General features: G+C 49.7%; 1 long non-coding RNA gene across 1 annotated transcript; it reads right to left on the bottom strand.

Moving 5' to 3' along the window:
* Positions 1–401: 401 nt before the first annotated feature.
* On the bottom strand, positions 402–6534 carry LOC144720854 (uncharacterized). Its single transcript, XR_013585812.1, has 2 exons — positions 2608–6534; positions 402–2304 (listed from the first exon to the last, which is right to left on the bottom strand). It is a non-coding gene; the product is annotated as an uncharacterized LOC144720854 (long non-coding RNA).
* Between the last annotated feature and the right edge of the window lie 12066 nt (positions 6535–18600).

Below are 18600 nucleotides of genomic sequence, written 5' to 3'. Positions count from 1 at the left end.
TTGCAAGTTGTTGCGAGTCAGTGACTGCTTTAGTGTTAAAATATGGTGCTGTATTTTTAGGATAGTGTGTTTATAATATCATTTTATGTAGATATCCACATTTATTTAATATTTTTCTTCTGCAGTTTTGATTGAAAATGCAATATTTGATATCTCAGAAACCTCCTGATGTGATAGACAAAAACTGATGCCAGATTTGGAATCAGCACCCCAAAATTACCTTAAAACCGTTGGAATACCTTATGCCAGAAAAGGTGTGTTGACCAGTGTTGTGCATGAGAGGGCCTCCCCCCACGTCGGGTGGCCCGTGGGGATTGTCCCACCTCATGTCCCATCGCCATGACGACCAGTGCAGGTTGGCGAAGGCCGTAAAACACAGATGTGCCACCACAACAAAACTTGATTTTAAAAATACATATTTTTAATTTTACCAGGTACGGCTCAACGTAGTGGCTTATCATCATTTGGAAATGTATAGCAGCCAAATCATGTAAACGCACGTTGATTCTAAATGGGGAGGGAAACACATTGGAGGACGTGAAGAAAAATCCACGCAACCACAGGGAGAAAGAGAACATGCAAACTCCAAATACACAGCAGGCGTCAGTCGGGATAAAACCCACGACCTCCTGCATACCAGGCGAGGTAGTTGATATCTCGCCACCGTGGCGCCCCTATTTGCACAAGTCAGGAAGTGTGTCACTGTGGCTTCCTGTCTAAAAAGTTATCTGCCCAAGGGAAGGTCCATGGCTCAAGCTCTTCCCATGCGTAGGTTATTCGGCCACAACCAGGGAAGGACGCATGACTGAGCTGGCGTCCCCTTTGCCTTCCTTAAAAGTATTTGGCTGCTACAAATTTTCAAACGATAACCCCACTTTGTTACGCTATCATTTGTGGCCATGTCCCTTCTGAAAAAAAGCTATTTATATATAGTTCAGTGGGCCTTACCATGGCAACTACATCAGGTGATGTAGTTTCCATGGCAACTACATCAGGTGATGTAGTTTCCATGGCAGGCTCAAGACAACCAGAGCTTCTGTGTTCCCCATTTTTTAAGACTTTGCAGTGTCTCCTCTCACTGTCCCGTCGAGTGAGTTAGTACGTTTAAAAAAACTAAACTACCACATCACAAATATTACTTTGTAGAACATCCATATCTACATTACTGCGAGAAGACGGTTTGAGATAAAAAAAAACTGCGTCTTTTATCGTGCACGAGAAGGTCGGTGAATTCTCAATGTTGTCTGCAGCGATAAGGAAGGCAACTACAACATAGTTCAGTGCGATAGAAAGATTCCAAAGTGCAGGGGCGCCTGTTGCTCCTTTTACTGCCGCTTGCTGACTTCTCAAGAATGTGCCCCTCCATATATTCTGAAACCTTTTATAAGGACTGCAAACATGTTTGCTTGGGCTTTGTAGAGATTTTATTCTTTTATGCTCCTCTACAAACAGTTGTAGATTATTGGCAGGATGTTGGTAATAAGACATTGGAGTCTTTTAATTGCTATGTTTTTAAAGAAAATATTTAATTGTTATTAACAGTCCTTTGTTAATCGACTGCTGGATGAAGTTCTCCCCACGTGGTGTTGGTGATGGGCCCGACTTGACCATACTTCACCGTGCTGATCAGTGCGCATTGGTGAAGAGGTCGAGCGATCACACGGCACCAGTCCAGATGTCACCGTCTTCCTTCGTGTGGCGTGTTGCGGTGATAAGCAACTGATTTATGGAACAGCAAACACATTCTATAATTCGATGTCTGGGATCTTTGGCCGTTCAGTGCCGCTGGTTTTTGGTGCCACGGCCCCGAGTGACCGCATGCTCCACCGTTCGTTCCGCCTGCGCAGTCGCAGATTTTACCGTGGTCCAGAGTTTAATAGGGGGGAGCCAAGAGAAGGAGACACCAGGGAAGGGGGGGGGGTGTCTGTTGGGTCACAGATGCGGTCTTTGTCGGTTACTCGTGCTTCCCTCCGTTCCGTTCGCCATCTCTCCACAAGGCGCAACGCTGTGGCCGGAGTTTTGAATCACTGACCAGAAAGGGTGACGCGGGGGGGGGGGGGGACCGAGTTCGTGGTGAATCGTCAGTTCAGCGTTTGACGAGGCCCCGTCAGATCCCCGATGGTGATGCCGCTGTTCGGCAAACGTGGGGGGGGGGGGGGCGATGCTCGACAGCGCGGTGGGAGCCGCGGAGATGTTTGCGGTGATTTCAGGGCGCCCGCGATCTGACGCGCCGCCGTGTTGGGTCGCGCGTCCACGATCTCCGCTCGCTCGCTGCGACCCCCCGCGACAGGGAGCAAGGCTCGGCTGCAGAGTAGACAAGGGGAGCAAGGGGGGGGTTCGCCCGTCCAAAGGGCTGTGGTGAAACATTACTCGTCACTGGAGATAACGTGCGGCGGAAAGAGAAAAAAAATGGAACTCGGGAGCGCCGCGGTGATTGCGCGGTGCGCTAACCACGGCGCCACCAGCGACAAATACGAACGATTATTGAGTTGTTCGACAAAAGGCGTCGTGGGCATGGGTAGACACGGTCGCGTTTAGCTCTCACAAAGATAAAGATCCCACGTATAGCCTTAACAGACCGTCGGGGCAAGTGCTGTTAGCGAGTACCTATGAAGGCCGGAACGGTACACGAGGAGGTGGCCAGCACCACGCCCGACCGCTTTCGTCTCCCACACACCGCACCAGGTACTCAGTTGAGGCTGAGTCGACCGAGCGGAGGCCCAGGACCGGTTCAGATCATCGTCGCTGGTGTTGGCCATGAGCGGGAATCGAACCCGGGTCGCCAGGTTCATCGCGCAGCGCGCTAGCCGCTACACTACCGCTCACGCACGCACACACGGGCACAGACATCGTTCACGGACATACGACACGCAATACATCATCGCCAGCCTAACAAGACAACAAGGACACAATAGAATCCAGGCTGCAGTGCAATGCAAATTAATGAAAACGATTCTCCCACCGCACATGCGCATGTTTAAAATATATTGCACCATTCATTCCGGATGCACCTTCGTTGAGCAGCTTATGAGCAACGCGCATGTTTAGATTACAAACTGGAGCTGCCCAACTTTGGTTTTCATAGAGGCATTATATATATATGACGGTGAGATAATTTAATCCTCTATAAGTAGTGTGTTTGATGTATTTCTGGCCTCATGCGTGAGATATAGTATTATATTATTTTGTCATACCATGATTAATTGCTCATCTAATATTAGCTGAAGGGTATATGCGTTTATATAATAAGAATATTCAGCCCATTGTATGGAGCCCTCCCCACGCTGTATCGGTCATTGGGTTTCTTTGAACATACTTCACCACACCGGTCAGTGGACCATGGGGTAGGAGGAGGCCCCAGGACCAGTAGCACGTGTCATTCATGACTGAAGTTAGTCGTTGCCAGAAATCTTACCCAGGTTTATGGGTTCATAGCACAGTGCAGTAACGACGATGCCATTGCTCCAGGGTATATGACTGTGAGTAACGCAGTGCTATGTTTTATACTGCCACTATTTGGACGCATATGGAGGACGGACAACAACAGGACAATTAAAAGTGTGTTGTTCGGGAAAAATAGAAGGAACCAGAAAGAGATGAAGATCTCGCACATCGAATGGCTTGATGACAAACAGAGATTGGTGGCAGAATGTTGTGGCGCTACTTGAGCAACACTGGCAGAAGGCAGAGGAAAGTGTAAACAAATGACGAGATCTCCAGTGGACACCTACAAGCTATCTGCCCGTGGATTGTGATGATGCACGATTTTGTCATATTGAAGATGCTGGAGGATGTGTGTAGTGTGGAGCTGAGTGGCGCAGTGGTTAGCACGCTGCACTTCGAACCTGGCCCACCAGAGTTCGATTCCCGGCCAGCTGCTAACATCAGTGGTGAGTGACATCTCAACAGTTCCTGGTTCCACACCCGCCCCACCCCTTGACCAACTCGTATTGACTTGCGTGGTGAAGTATGGGTCAAACAACTTCATACGCAACGTGGCACAGGGTGGCAGTCATCCAGCAGAGCTCTAATGTGCGGCACCACGTGGTGTGTGTGTGTGCAGTGTAAGTGTGCTGGTGCTCTTGTAACGCAATGCGTAGCTGCCATTCACCGAACCGCCACATTATATATTTTGAGCGATGGCATTTCAATTACTGCGCTGAACTTTTGAATAGAGTCTAATCCCCTTCTACAGACGAGGCACTCCCTTGCCTTCCCATGACATCACCTGCTCAGAAAAGCTATGGCCCAAAATGTAATAACAGTCATTTAGCATTCGTAAAATGTGTAATGTTTTCCCAGAAGGATCAACACGTGTATTTTGTACATTTTATTTTCGAATCGAAATTGTGTTTCGCAGTCCTGCTACGACTATGTTTACATTACCAGGTAAGGCCCACTCAGCTTCTTTTTCAGAAGTGACTTGGCCTCAAATGATGGCTCAACAAAGTGGCTTATCACGTGGAAAGGGCTTGCAGCCAAATACTTTAAACGCATGTTTATAAAATCCACGCGACCGGGGCTGCTGTATGGACAGAACATACAACAGACGTCAGGGTCGGGATTGAAGGCACGACCTCCTGTAAGCCAGCCGAGGTAGTTAACAAGTCGCCACCGCGGCGGCGAGATGTGTGTGTATATATATAGTAAATGCAACCTATATATAGTATATACAAACACCATGTTTTGTAGATTTCATCAAAACAAACACGAATGTTAAAGCTCACACAAAGGCGAGCCAAGATGCAAAGCCCTAATTGTCTGCTGCGCAGTAAAGAGCGCTGACAAGGCATGGCGTTTACTACAGAGACATTAGCAGCATTCCTTATAGTTCAGGGGGGTCACCGGTCACCACTTAACAATGTCCCAGACGACCCACCCTATAGAAATACTGATGCCCTCACTGATAAGCAGCGGCTATGGTACGAGAGAGAAGAACGAGTGTGTGTGTGTGTGTGCGGAGGGAATGCCGGGGATGTACCATCGCTTAAATAGTTATTTTGTCAATATGTAAACCCACCAATAGCAAATCCGCGATGTTATCCCGGCAGCGTATTGCAGCGGGCGTGCGTTTTAAGCCTGCAGTGAAGGCACCTGAAGTGGAAAACAACTGGATAAGCCACCCAGAGAATGCTGGGCCACACTCTCTCGCTCGCTCTCAGACACACCTCTGCCAGATTGCTTATCTAAGCCCAGTGAGCAAAACACGTGGGGTCCTGCCCCTACACGAATGTTTCTGCAGCTGACGGACGGATGGCACTGGGTTTATTGTACCAGCATTCGCGTTGACATCTGAAGGGGCGGCACAATATTTAAGATGTTAACGCCACTGGCGCTGTTCTCATACAGTTCGCGGCAAGAAGACGAACAAAGCACGCGTGGGAAATCAGATAGGGCCCATGAAACTGTGTACGAATAACATCGTCCCCGGCCACCACGCTGGAAGATTCCAGACCTGCGTTAGTGACGCATCAAACATTGGTAAAAGTTGCGCGGCAGGGTAGCGCAGTGGTGCTACTCGCGGCCTGGGTTCGATACGTGGAGTTTGTATGTTCTCTCACCCCCTACTGCATCCAGTTTCCTCCCAAAGCTAAAACAAACCCTATAATGCAACTAACTGATAATGCCAATTACTCAATTTGGGATTGCCCATAGCTTACATCACCCGGATTGCAAAAATCTGACAAGACCCCCCTGAAATATAATCTTCGGACTCAGTGAGGTTTTCCTGGTTAAACAAGCACAACAATTACTCTTTGGTTTTTTCGGTAACGTCACGTATAAAGAGAAAATAATGAATTAAATACTACGTGACTTTACCGAAAGAACCAAAGAGTAATTCCTGCAGTCACGAAAGCTCCAAATTAAGCAAGCACAACAATAACAACAATAACAACAATGATATTAATAATAAATGCACATGCAACGATTCTCCTGGGACGGCTTGCAATCTGGATAGGCATCGCCAAATGGTGACGTATTGTTTAGAGTTTGTGTGACCCCACTGCGCAGGGGCTTTCTAAAGGATTATAAATGTGTTAAAGCAATACATTAACATCAGAGTATAGTGCACACACAAGAGATGCTGCATTTCGTAAAACATATCATCACAGGTAAAAACCCTGACGGTGGGGGTAGAAACACATGATCAAAAGCAATGGTTCCCTCATTGTACATCCACCAGGTGTCGTTTCCAAAGTCACATTCAACTCAAATTATTTGCCAATTATTCTCACAGCTTTACTCAACCGGGGTTGCTGTATGGAGTCTCTGATCCGCGTCACAGGAACGTGGAATTTTCGCCACAGGTTTGGTGGTGTGGTGGGGGGATCATCAGTGAAGCCGAGTGCTCTGACCACGTGCTCCATTGAGTTGCAGCCGTGGAGGTGACGGGGGCGCCATGCGGACCATTGTGACCATGGCTCCATTGCAGCGCTGAGCTCCGCTGCTGCTGCCGAAACCAATGGGAGCCCTGCAAGATTTAGCAGATACAACAGCACAGACATCTCGTCCGTCCGGTTCGACGCGTCTGTCATTTACTGCACCCCCCCCTCCTCTTACCTCTCTCTGGGCTATACGTCTGCACACTCTGTTGCTTACCGACTCAAACCACCAAAGGCACGACCGCCGTGTCCTCTTTCATTTCTCCACAATGATCTCGCAAACGGACGCGCAGAAATATCTGCCAGCGCTCGATGCGTGGCGCTGGTGCCGTGCACAGCTGCGCCACTTCGTCGAGTTATCATTTGTGATGGCCAGGTGGCGTCTGAAAAAAAGTTATATAAGCTCAGTGGTGCCTTACCTGGTAAAAAAAATAGTTTCTAGTTTTATAGTTTCTAGACTTTATAGCGACCGTGTATTTTTTTTCATCCGCGCGCATTCTATCAGCCAGGAGACCTTGCTGGGTTCAGAGCTGGGGTGGCCGTGACATTGATTGTCGGGCGCGCACCTGGTTTTGCCGATTTTTAGAAAACTCCTCGCTCTGCGGGTGTATTGCTTGGCAGCCGAACAATGGGGGCTGACCAAACCGCTAATACAGCCAGCGTCTCATCTCCAGAGACCTTAAGCTGACGGCGTGAGCCGGCGTTTCACAAGCTCGTCCATGAAAAAAAAAGTTTGGGACAATGGAATAGCGCTGCACAATATGTTTCGGCCGAGCTTATTTATATATTTAGTGGGAAACAATTACGTTTACGATTATTTTTCTTTGCGTGTTTGCTTCCCTTTAAGTGTACGTGCAGTCTTTGACGAATAATTATATCGACACGCGTGACTCGTTCGTACGCGATTTAGCAACGCGAATTACAAAGTGCGTTGTTCAAAATGAGCCGGCGATGAGTCGGAATGGTCCCACAAAGGTCAGCTACGCACTTCCATTATTGCACACAGAGCGAATTTCACAGCGCAAATCGCGCGAATAACGTATTGGGTTCCCCGAAGGCGCGACAAGCCCTGTGGTCAGGTCACGCGTGGTGGCGTCTCTAGCCGGTGTGGAGGCGTAGGCCAAAAACCCGAACAGTGAGGCTCTCAGATCTCATCCGAGGCCCTTCCAGCAGCCGCGGCATGGGCACGAAGTTGCAGGGTGGCGCCTTTTCACCACTTTTACCCCGAAAGCAAAATCCTCCGATTGTGACCCCCAAGTAATGTAATAAATGTAGGCAAGAGCTCAGCGTTTAGCTTACACCGCTGCGCTGCCAGTCGCTTACCCCGCGATTCGAAGGCCACGAGAAGCTGGCTGGCCACGACGTTAATATCGATATATTTTTTTTTTCCAGCAAAAAAATAAATCGCTTTAGCCACGTCGACGATCGTTCATCGCTTACCGATGCGAAACGCACGTGGGTCAGCAACAGCAGCCGCGATTCGTCGTCATCACCACCACCACCACAATTCAACCCCGCTCACGTGGGTGAGCGCCGGTTGAGGGGATCGTCGATCGGCTGTGCACACACACACACAGGGTGGGCCTACACATGTCACCGTCGGCTGTGCCCCCACACACACACACAGGGTGGGCCTACACATGTCACCGTCGGCTGTGCCCACACACACACAGGGTGCGCCACAAACAGCGATCGCACGCCGAGACACGCTCTCTGCGGTCGGACCTGTCTTGCAAGCGGTGCCAGCTAATTGATTTGTTGAAAAACCCGTAATTAAATTGCAACTTGTGGCAATATTCCAACAGAAGCAGCTCCATATGTTACGTGTGGAGTAATCGCTATTGCGTCTGCCACCTTCATGTCTTGGTGTGTTTCGTTTGTTGTCCTTCCCTCGCACCTCCGGTGCATAGCCAAGCGTTCATCATCATCATCAGCCGTAGCCAATTCATTGCTGGATAAAGGGCTTATCAAGCTGCCGCCATCTCTCACATTCCCCTGGTCTTACATAAGCAGGTGCGTACCTCTCACCAACGTCTGGATGCATCATAGTTTAGTCATATACGACTGCGCAATTAAAAACGGGTGGGTTGGTTTTTTTTGTGCCGTATTTCGGGGTGGAGCTGCTGAGCAGTGGTTAGCACCGAGCGAGCAAAGTCACGGCTAACATCAGAAGCGAGTGAAAGTTAAACCGGTCCTGATCCCCCGCCTCATCAACCCAGAATGACAAGTTCTGTGTGAGGTCCGCTCGAACAACCCCTTGTGCCCGACGTGGCACAGAGAGGCCTTCATCCAGCAGGTGATTAACACAAGTCTGTAAATTACTCTGCACACGATGTAATAATAATGATTAACCAAGCACCCTGTAACACGTACGTTTATAAGATCGTACTCATTACACGCAAAGTGTTTTTTTATCACAAATAAACCACAACACCTTGCTGATATCGTCAAGGATCACGGATCCATCACCACGTGAACCCCGGTCATCCTCGCAGCGCTGTCAGATGCGCTTCTGTGGCCGTCTGGAACGCTCTTCCTTACGATATGAGGAAGCCACTGGAGCCATGCACTTTTCAATCTAGATTGAAAACTAATTTCTTTAGAACTGCTTTTTGCGTTTCGTTTGTTGTCCTTTCCCCGCACCTCCGATTAGCACGCTTGGCTACGTACGGTGCGAAAGACGTTCAACATACATATATACATTTATGCCTATGAACGTAATTCTAACAATTGATACGTTGTATGTACCCTGGCGTTGTAAGCGCCTGCGTGTGTCCAGAGTGCTTAGACTACCACCGTTCGGCGTGTCTGGACATCACCTGCACAGGTGACGTCACGCTCTTAAGCGTGCCGACAGCTGCCCGACATGCCAGGTGATTAATGTCTGCCAAGAGGCTTCTCGAAGCTTGCCCTGCTCCACGTAACTAATTCAATCTCCGCAAAGAGCGCTGTTTGTTCCACTGTAGCACACTGCAAACGTACACAAGGGTACACAGCTAACGCAAGCAACCATCATCAAGTACAAATGAATGAGAAATCAAACATCGTAAACTTGGAAATATAATGCAATACAACACAGAGAGTCGGCTTGTGTTGCATTGCATTATATTTCCAAGTTTACTATGTTTGATTTCTGATTCATTTGTACCCGATGATGGCTGCTTGTGTTGCAATCGCAACGTCGTCTTCTATTATTATTTAATTTAGTTTCTTTCTTCGTGACTTTGCCGAAAGAACCAAAGAATAATTCCTGCAGTCACGAAAGCTTCGAATCAAGTTTGGTCCACAGCCAATAACAACATCTACTTTTATTTACATCTTCTGTCATTGAGATCCCATCCCCAAAGCGTAAGACCCCCCCCCCTCCCCCCAGTCACGTGCACTGAAATGTAACTATGTTTGGGTATTTAAATAAAACAAAAAATATGTTTTAATGTTTGGGAAGGGGAGAGAGAGTGAGTGAGAGGTGGAGGCGTGGCGCAGTGGTTTTTGCACTGCGCTATGAAGCCAGTTACCTGCAACATGGTTACATGCCACTCAGAACGTCAGTGATGATTGATGTACGGACCGATCGTGGCACCCACCCCAACCCCCGCCGCATCACTGACCCATGCCGAGCAGCCTGCTGAAGTATTTTCTCAACAACACCACACGGATGGTATTTTTTATTATCACTTTATTAAGTGCAAAGGCAAATGCGTTCGCTGTTATGCAGTGGCGTGTCACGGGTTAAAGTCAGTGCATTCTCGCCAATGGTAATAAAAGCACTCCCGATAGCTGAGATTTACAGTGGGTACAGGCAGAAGGCACAGCTGAAGGCGAGCGTGTTTGCAATCACAACAGAATTAAGATCGTGAAATGTCCCGTCTGTCTGGCCGCAGGGCAACTTGACTTCTCAATGGCAATCCACTGCTGGATGATGGCTTACGCACGCCGTGCCGATCGTGGGGGTCTCGTTTGAGCATCGCCTCGCTGCTCGCATTCATGAATGGGGATGAGGAGGCGTCGGGGAGGAGGCACAAGACCGACATCAGTTGTCACTCGACACTCATGTTAGCCGTGGACCTGAATCAAACCGAGGTGATCGGGTTCATGAGCGCGGTGCACTGACGCCCCCCCCCCAACCCCCTCCGGTGTGTACGCAGAGAAAAATAGAGCGGAACGGACATGGGGAGTGCAAGCAGAGAGGTACAAAAATATATCTCAGCCCGCACACCCAAGGCGGAGCCAGGGTCTCGGGGCTCGGGGCCGATGCACCGAGGTCGCAACGAGAGCGGCCGTCACCTCGGAGTCGCGCGTGGTCGAGACGGGGAACCTCTGCGGTTCGGTGGGGGGGGGGGCAATAGAAACAGATCAGCGGCAGTGGTGCTGGGGGGGGGGGGCGAGCCAACGGCTCGGCGAACATCACGCGGTAGCGACATCGCAACAACGATTGGCACAAAATGCTCAATTGTTTGTTATTATTCTGACCCTTGGATCGTGTGCCAAAGCCATCCAGGCTGAACGTAAATATTGTGTCGCCTTTTCCAGAGGTACGTGTTTGGCGCAGCAGCGTGTTGGTAGGAATAGTTGAACCCCCGGTCTGTGTTCCTAGCATCTGATAGAGATAACCTTGTAGAGCAAAAAACAGTGAGGCCCGCAGGTTAAAATGAGCACTGTGAAATTGTTCAGATCAAATTGAAACCTCTATACTGGTAGAATGTATTTGTAATAATGGGCAGGGAGTTTAATTGGCATACAGTATTACGGTAGAAATAAATTATGTGGCTATCTCCTACATCCACCTGCGGTCCATTGACCACCGATCCTTTGCGAGGCCGTGGGTACTGGTCCGTGCAACTGTTGCGGATACGATCAGTGTTTTTTTTTTCGTACTTCATTGTGGCGCACGTGAAATGATATGTGAGGACTGAGTGTGGTGCTTGGGTCTAGAAAGGTGAAGAACCACTGACCTGCACCCAGAGCCGTCCCTAGGGGTCACGGCGAATCGGGGTCAGCAACAGCCCCGGGCCCCGTGCTTTGGGGGGAGCGAGGGCGGGGGGAGGCGCGTTTCGACGTCACGGTGTCAGCCGTAATACCACCGGTTTAGTTTGGAGGCGTCGAAGGGACCCCCGTACCCTCCACTATCGACGGCCGTTGCCCGCACCGATGGGCAATGAAGACGAGCCGACAGTGCAAACCGCTGCCACCATTCCCACACCGTGCGTCGCCACAGAGTTCACGTCGCCGCTGTCCGCTCCTCCATCAAGTCGCCGGCAGCATTCGCTTGACCTCCTGCAGCTGCTGCCTGACCAGTGGCTCACCCACCAACATCCAACACCAATATCAACACATCAGTTTGCTGAACAACAACAACATCAGCACAACGAAGTAGAACAATTCATATGAATTTTGATTTGAAGCTTTCGTGACTGCAGGAATTCATACTCTTCGGTTCTTTCGGTAAAGTCACGTGGGTAGAAATGTAATAGATCGCGACGTTTCGATCGCAGCACAAGCGACCGTCATATTACATTTAATACAACCAGGTAGGAAGGACGCGGGGGTGATGGATCTTGGTTTATATACCTACTAATTATTCCAGTGAATGTTACGGCAAATCAAAGGAACTTGCGTTACAAGCCTACTTAAGGACTGTGCTTAAGTGACCCCTTTGCCTGTCCACCTCAAAAGCAAATATTTGCTGAACGAATTCTTGACGGAGCGCGACTCCCCGAGTGTGCCCGCGTGTGAGCGAGCAGTGAAACTCCACGTAGCCCGGGCGGGCCCCTTTCAAGTGAGCTTCGGTACCCCCTCTCACACAGAGACGGCGTCTCTCGCCATGGGCGATACTTTTGTTTAATTTCACCTTTATTTAAGCAGATTTAAGAGAAAAGCCTTGAGGTTAAACAGCTCTTTTGCGAGGGGGACCTGGCAAGAAGTGAGCAAAAATAAATCACCAAAAAAAAACAAAGATCCCCCGTATAGCCTTAACAGACTGTAGGGGCAAGTGACATTTTGTTCTATCAGAGCTTTGAAATCTTCTCCAGTTTTAAAATCGTTGGCCTCTTATGCATCCCCTGGTTTTATTTACGTACAGTGCCGGCCCGAGCCTCTTGGGGGCCCTAAGCAGAATTTGATTTGGGGGCCCCCCTCCCACCACGCAGACTCATCTGTGCTAGAAGATTATTGACACAAATGTCACACTATAATGTTATAGCGAATATTATAAACGAATACAGTGAGGTTATGTATTAATAAAAAATAAAAACAACACTTAAAATACTTCACTCTTTTATTAAAAAAAAACGATTCGGGGGCCCCCTGGTGGCCAGGGGGCCCCAAGCAGCCGCTTAGTTCGCTTATGCCTCGGGCCGGCCCTGTTTACGTATTTTCTTTCTCTACATCTCCTCCCCCAACCCCTCCTCCATCCTGCCACCATGCGTACAGTTCGCTTTGTTGTTGTTGCAATATTACGTAAGGACTGCGCTGTTTGTCATAATAAAATGGCGAGTCAGTGCAGTCTCAAGATCGCGTAAACAGTGTTACCCTGCGCCTGAAGTACAGCGCCGCGGTTGTTGTGCCTTTAAATGCACGTGGAGGAGAGGGTCACCCACCACGATGGGGACTAGGACTGCGTTTGTGTGTCAGTGCCGTATTATCCCAGTAGCACAAGTAGCTGCACGTGCTACGGGCCCCGCACTATTAAGGGCCCCGCGTTAAATGCTTTCAAGCTATCAATTCCGGTTCAGTGATTCTGCACTTGCTCTATTACTATAGTACTATACCGCCTTCAACTTTTATGAACGACTGGGTGTATAAGGTTAGCGATTTGTAGTATTATCTGGCTGTATAGCAAATGAAAAAATACAATTACTCTACTAATATTAAAGTTTTTTTTTTATTTAGGGACACCTTTATAACATATGCTACAGGCCCCGCACTAGCTTGATCCGGCACTGGTGTGTGTACGTAGTGTGGGGAGCGGTGGTGTAGCGGTTAGCGCGAACCTAGCGACCCGGGTTCGATTGCCCGCTCACGGCCAACACCGGTGACGATTATCTGAACCGGTCCCGGAATTCCCCTAGGTATACTCAGCCTCAAATGAGTAGCTGGTGCGGTGTGTAAACATCGCTACTGGGGAGACAAAGGCGGTCGTGCGTGGTGCTAGCCACCCCCTAGTGTGCCGTGCCGGCCTTCATAGGTGCTCGCTGACGGCACTTGCCCCTACGCTCTGTTAAGGCTATACGGGGGATCTTTGTATCGCACTACCAAGGATACTTTACTGTTCCGCTAAATGAACCTCTGGTTCTTTCCTAACGATGTTCCCAGTAAGTAGAACACACATCATCAGCAGCAGCAGCAGCCATGGTCACTCCGCTGGTGGATGAAAGGCTCCTCCCAAAAGCCGTCGTGATTTCTCGCGGCGTTGGGGTTGCAACGCTTCCATCGGACACCACCCCACAGGAGCCGATTGTATCGCTTCCATCGGACACCATCCCACAGGAGCCGATTCTATCGCTTCCATCGGACACCACCCCACAGGAGCCGATTCTATCGCTTCCATCGGACACCACCCCACAGGAGCCGATTCTATCGCTTCCATCGGACACCACCCCACAGGAGCCGATTCTATCGCTTCGTCTCAACAGTGTGCGTGTCCTCTCAGGCCAATCCCCCCTCCTTCGGCTGCTGCTTCACTGTTAGCCTCGAACCCAGAGGCGGAGTTTGACTTCTATATTTGGTGGGGGGGGGGGCAGAGGTTCGCTTTGTCCCTCACATGAGGAATTGCGAGTGCATGTAATGAATTTATTCTTAATTGTAAACTACTGGAAAATAAATTAATAAAGGTGTCAAGTTTGGGAGGGTGATTCCCCCCTCCCCCACAAAATCCGCCCATGCCTTGACCACTGCCCATCATCGAGTCTCACGATGTGCCCTTGCCCACGTGCACCCATTCAGTTGATCAGTCAATAATACTTCGACGATTTGTATTGTGTTTGTTGAAATCGTGCGCGTTTCTCTTTCTTGTTTCTCAGTGCAATCAATGTCCAGTGCCAGCTTTGTTTCCATGTTCTCTCTCAGCGGGAATGTTCACGGTCCGTATCTTATGCAAGGTAAATGTGCACTGCATATACATACAACGTGTCGACACGACAGCATGCAGCATCCCCCCATTATTCTCTCTTGAAAACAAAGAAACGGCCAGACGTTGTGTCGGTTCTAGATTTGAAGCGTTCGTGACTGCAATGATTCATACTCTTAGGTTTTTCGGTAAAGTCACGTAGGTAAAAAATAGTAAATAATATAATTGAAAAAATAATATAAATAAAATATTATATATATTATTTTATTTCTATAATTTTTTCAATTATATTATTCATAATTTATTTTTCACCTACGCGACTTTACCGAAAAACCTAAGAGTATGTTGTGTCGGTTGTTAATATTCGATGAGTGATTAGCGATGATGAGAAATGTGTCATAATCTGGGAACTCATCTTCGCGTCGGTTTGTGAACGTCAAGTTCATGGCTGGGAAGGCAGCAACCACGTGGGTTGATGAGGTCACAATACACGTGGTCGAGTTAGCGTAGGGGGTTTTAATTGCTAACGGGAGCGGGGTTAGGTTTGTATCACCCACATAGCAATTCTCACTGGCACCAATGCCCCCCCCCCTTCCACCTCCTATCCCTGGTCAATGTCGTGGCAACGCACCCGTTTGGAGCGTACCGGCACGCAATGCGCGTTTCTCAAAAGTGGCAAACGGGTGGATGGCATAACCTGTGTGTGAGAGTCTGTTGATGAAGCTGAATGGAATGTGCCAGCGGTGCGTGGGCCGGTTGGGGAGAGTGGGTGAGCAATGCCACAGGACTGCATGCGTGGGTGTGCGGCCCCACTCATATGGACGTGTGTGCGTGTGTGCCCTACACGAGTGCGTGTGTGCCCTACACACGCGTGTGTGTGTGTGCGGTAAGTGCAGCGGTTAGCGCGCTGCGCTACGAAGCTGGCGACCCCCCCTGTTCGATTCCCGCTCATGGCCAACACCAGTGACGATCATCTGAAACGGGTCCTGGGCCTCCGCGAGCGCGACTCAACCTCAATGAAGTACCTGGTGCGATGTGTTAAACAGCGCCATTGGGGAGACAAAGGCGGCCGGGCGTGGTGCAGGCCACCCACCCCCTTCGTATGCCGCGCAGGCCTTCATAGGTGCTCGCTAACAGCACTTGCCTCGACAGCCTATACGGGGGACCTTTGTCTTTGTGTGCACGTGCAGGGGTTCCCTGTGGTTTCCTGACCGCAGCGCCGGAAGGATGGAGGAAGGAAGGAAAGGAAACACGTGTTTAGGAGGGGTGGTGGCACCGCGAGACAATTTGTCGGAACAGTCCAGGAAAAGCAGAAAATAAAACACACTGGGACTGAAACGAGCAGCCTCACTTGGCCGCGCCACTCCGTGGTGATGCATCCATTCATCACTGGACGTGGAGTTCTTTCAGCGAGTTGTTGATGGCTTGAGATAACGTGCCATTCGATGCAGAGCTGGAATTTGGTGACTCACGTAACGGTGCTGAGGTGCACGCCGTGTGACTCTTTGGGGAGGTATCTGCTGCCGTCGATCACGGCATGAACTTTGGACATTATATGTTGCACGTATTTAATAGTCTGTACCTATACACGGTTCAACAAAGAACCGTGTGAACAAGAGACGCTGTGGATATCTTTTTACACCTATCAAGAATGTACAGCAATGTGTGCATGGGACACGTGCGGCCCTTGTTGTCAATCCATCGTGCATGAGAGGGCCTCCCCCCACGTCGTATGGCTCGTGGGGATTGTTCCGCCTTATGCCCCATCACCATGATGACCAGTGCAGGTTGGCGAAGGCGGCAAAGCGCTGATGTGCATGCACAGCACAACAATAGATGTTTATAATAACGATGTTTATTATTCCAGGCAAAGCCCACTGAGCTACAGCTTTTTCAGAAGCGACCTGGCCACAAACGAAAGCTCAATGAAGTGCTTTAATCACGTGAACACTTTTCGCAGCCAAATACTCTTCAACGCGTGATGTTTATTCTACATGTGGAGGGAAAAACCGGAGGACCCACAGAAAAAAAACGCGACCACAGGGAGAGAGGCACGCAAACTCCAAATATACAGCAGGCGTCAGGGTCGGGATCGAATCTACGACCTCCTGTGTACCAGGCGAGGTAGTTAACATCTCGCCACTGAATACCAAGCGAGGTAGCTAACATTTCGCTGCATCTCCCCTTGCTGAAAATCACGCGGTACAGTTCGACAACCGCCTTTTAACAACCTGGCATGCATGGTGGGCATCCCTCCAAGCAACACAGTCCCACAGCCACCGATGACAGCCTAGGATGGCATGCTGGTCACCTCCACAAGCACTGTCTCGCTTCGCTTCTGAGATCTGATGAAAAACGTGTCCACCGCATCGAGAAGAGGTTGTTAGATTCGGCAGTACCGGATGAAGCTAGTGCGGGCCTGTAGCATATGTTATAAAGGGGCCCTAAATAAATAAATAAAAACACATAAATATTAAAAGACACATTTTTCACTTGCATAGTAAAGTAATTGTATTTTTTCATTTACTATTCAGCCAGATAATAAGACAAATCGCTAACCTTAAACACCCAGTCGCTCATAAAAGTTGAAGGCAGTATAGGACTATAGTAATATAGCAAGTGCAGAATCACTGGACCGAAGTTGATAGCTTGAAAGCATTTAGCGCGGGGCCCTTAATAGTAGCATATGTAGCTACTTTTGCTATTAGAATAATCCGGCACTGAGATTCGCTTGTATGGTGCATGGTAACATAGCTCAAAGGTATGCCAAAGGCATGAGTGGAGATGTCAGGAACACGTGGAAGCACGAGCGTAGCCGTCACTGGTTTGTGAACACAAGCGCGGGGAGGAATAATAACGCAAAAAGGAGATCTCGAATTTTCAGAGGGGGGGAGGGGGGCAATTTCGCCGGTAAGACATCATCGGTGTGAGGGCCGCCACGCATCTGCAACTATTGGGGTTTGACAGCAGCACGCCGATGGGGTGGAACAGTGGCCGCGCTAAAGGCCACCAGGGGCCACCAGGGGCCACCAGGGGCCACCAGGGGCCACCAGGGGCCACCAGGGGCCACCAGGGGCCCACGGGCCTTGCAATGCAGGCGCTGCTGTAGGGCGAAGTTTCTCGTCGTTTACAGAAAGCATCAGAGTTCTTTAAAGCTGGCGAGGGGGCGGTGGGGGGGGGTTGGGAATTTTTCAAAGCAATGGAAAAGGAACTTCCCACGTTTGACCACTGGATAAACCTCGTGTGGGACATACATTTTGGAACTCCTGGGGGGGGCTCTGTCGCAGGGGTCGCTGTACGTGAGCGATCCCTCCCCTCCCTCTTCGTTGTCCTACCCCCCACACCCCCATTGTCCGCAGCCCCCACAACCCCGCCCCCCGTTCTCTTCATATCTGTTCACCGATTCCCTAACGCCTCTATACCCTGGCTCTGCACTATTGTTTGAAAAGTACCCGTCAAATTATATTTAATATATACATGTAACTTCTGACCCCGCCCAACTGGACGTCTGTGAAAAAAAGCGCTTCATAGCTCATCGGATTTATCCAGGATGAAATAAAAATTCTGAATTCATATAAAGCGAGTCTGTGGAGGAGGATTGGGCAGTGTGCCTTTAGCGGCAATGTCCATGATGGGGGCGACGCTGCGCCCCATCTCTGACAGACGTGAGCAGGATCGTGCGTGCGCTTGTCATTTCCCATGGCACTCCCTCCCACTCATGCGGACGCATTCCAATGCGTTCCCATCAGCTGTGGATCGTGCTAACAAAAACAACGTTTTTTTATATTCATAATGCAAAGCGAGTACGGCAATGAAAGCTCAACGGTCTATGCACGAGTTGGAGTTTTAGGGTCAGAAGTCTCCCACCCCCTCCTCCTCCTCTTGCTGCTGCTGCTGCTGAGTCTCTTCCACCCATTTAAAGTGTGAACGTTGACGCGAATCGGAGCAGCGCTCGTTGAAACTGGGGCGCGTTGCCAAAACCGCTGCAGGTCTCCATTGTGAGCCGAGGCGAGACCTGCTGTCGAGACGCGGCAGCAGGGTCTGTGTTTGTAGCCACCAGCGCATTCAGGAACGAGCCTCCTGCCATCGGCCCTCTTAGTCCCCCCTGTCACTGTCACACACACTCTGAGCCGGTAAACAAATGTGGCGCTC

Source organism: Lampetra planeri, chromosome 10 (genome assembly GCF_965212315.1).
Source record: "Lampetra planeri chromosome 10, kcLamPlan1.2.h2, whole genome shotgun sequence".
NCBI lineage: Eukaryota > Metazoa > Chordata > Hyperoartia > Petromyzontiformes > Petromyzontidae > Lampetra > Lampetra planeri.
This window is presented reverse-complemented; position numbering and strand designations above follow the sequence as displayed.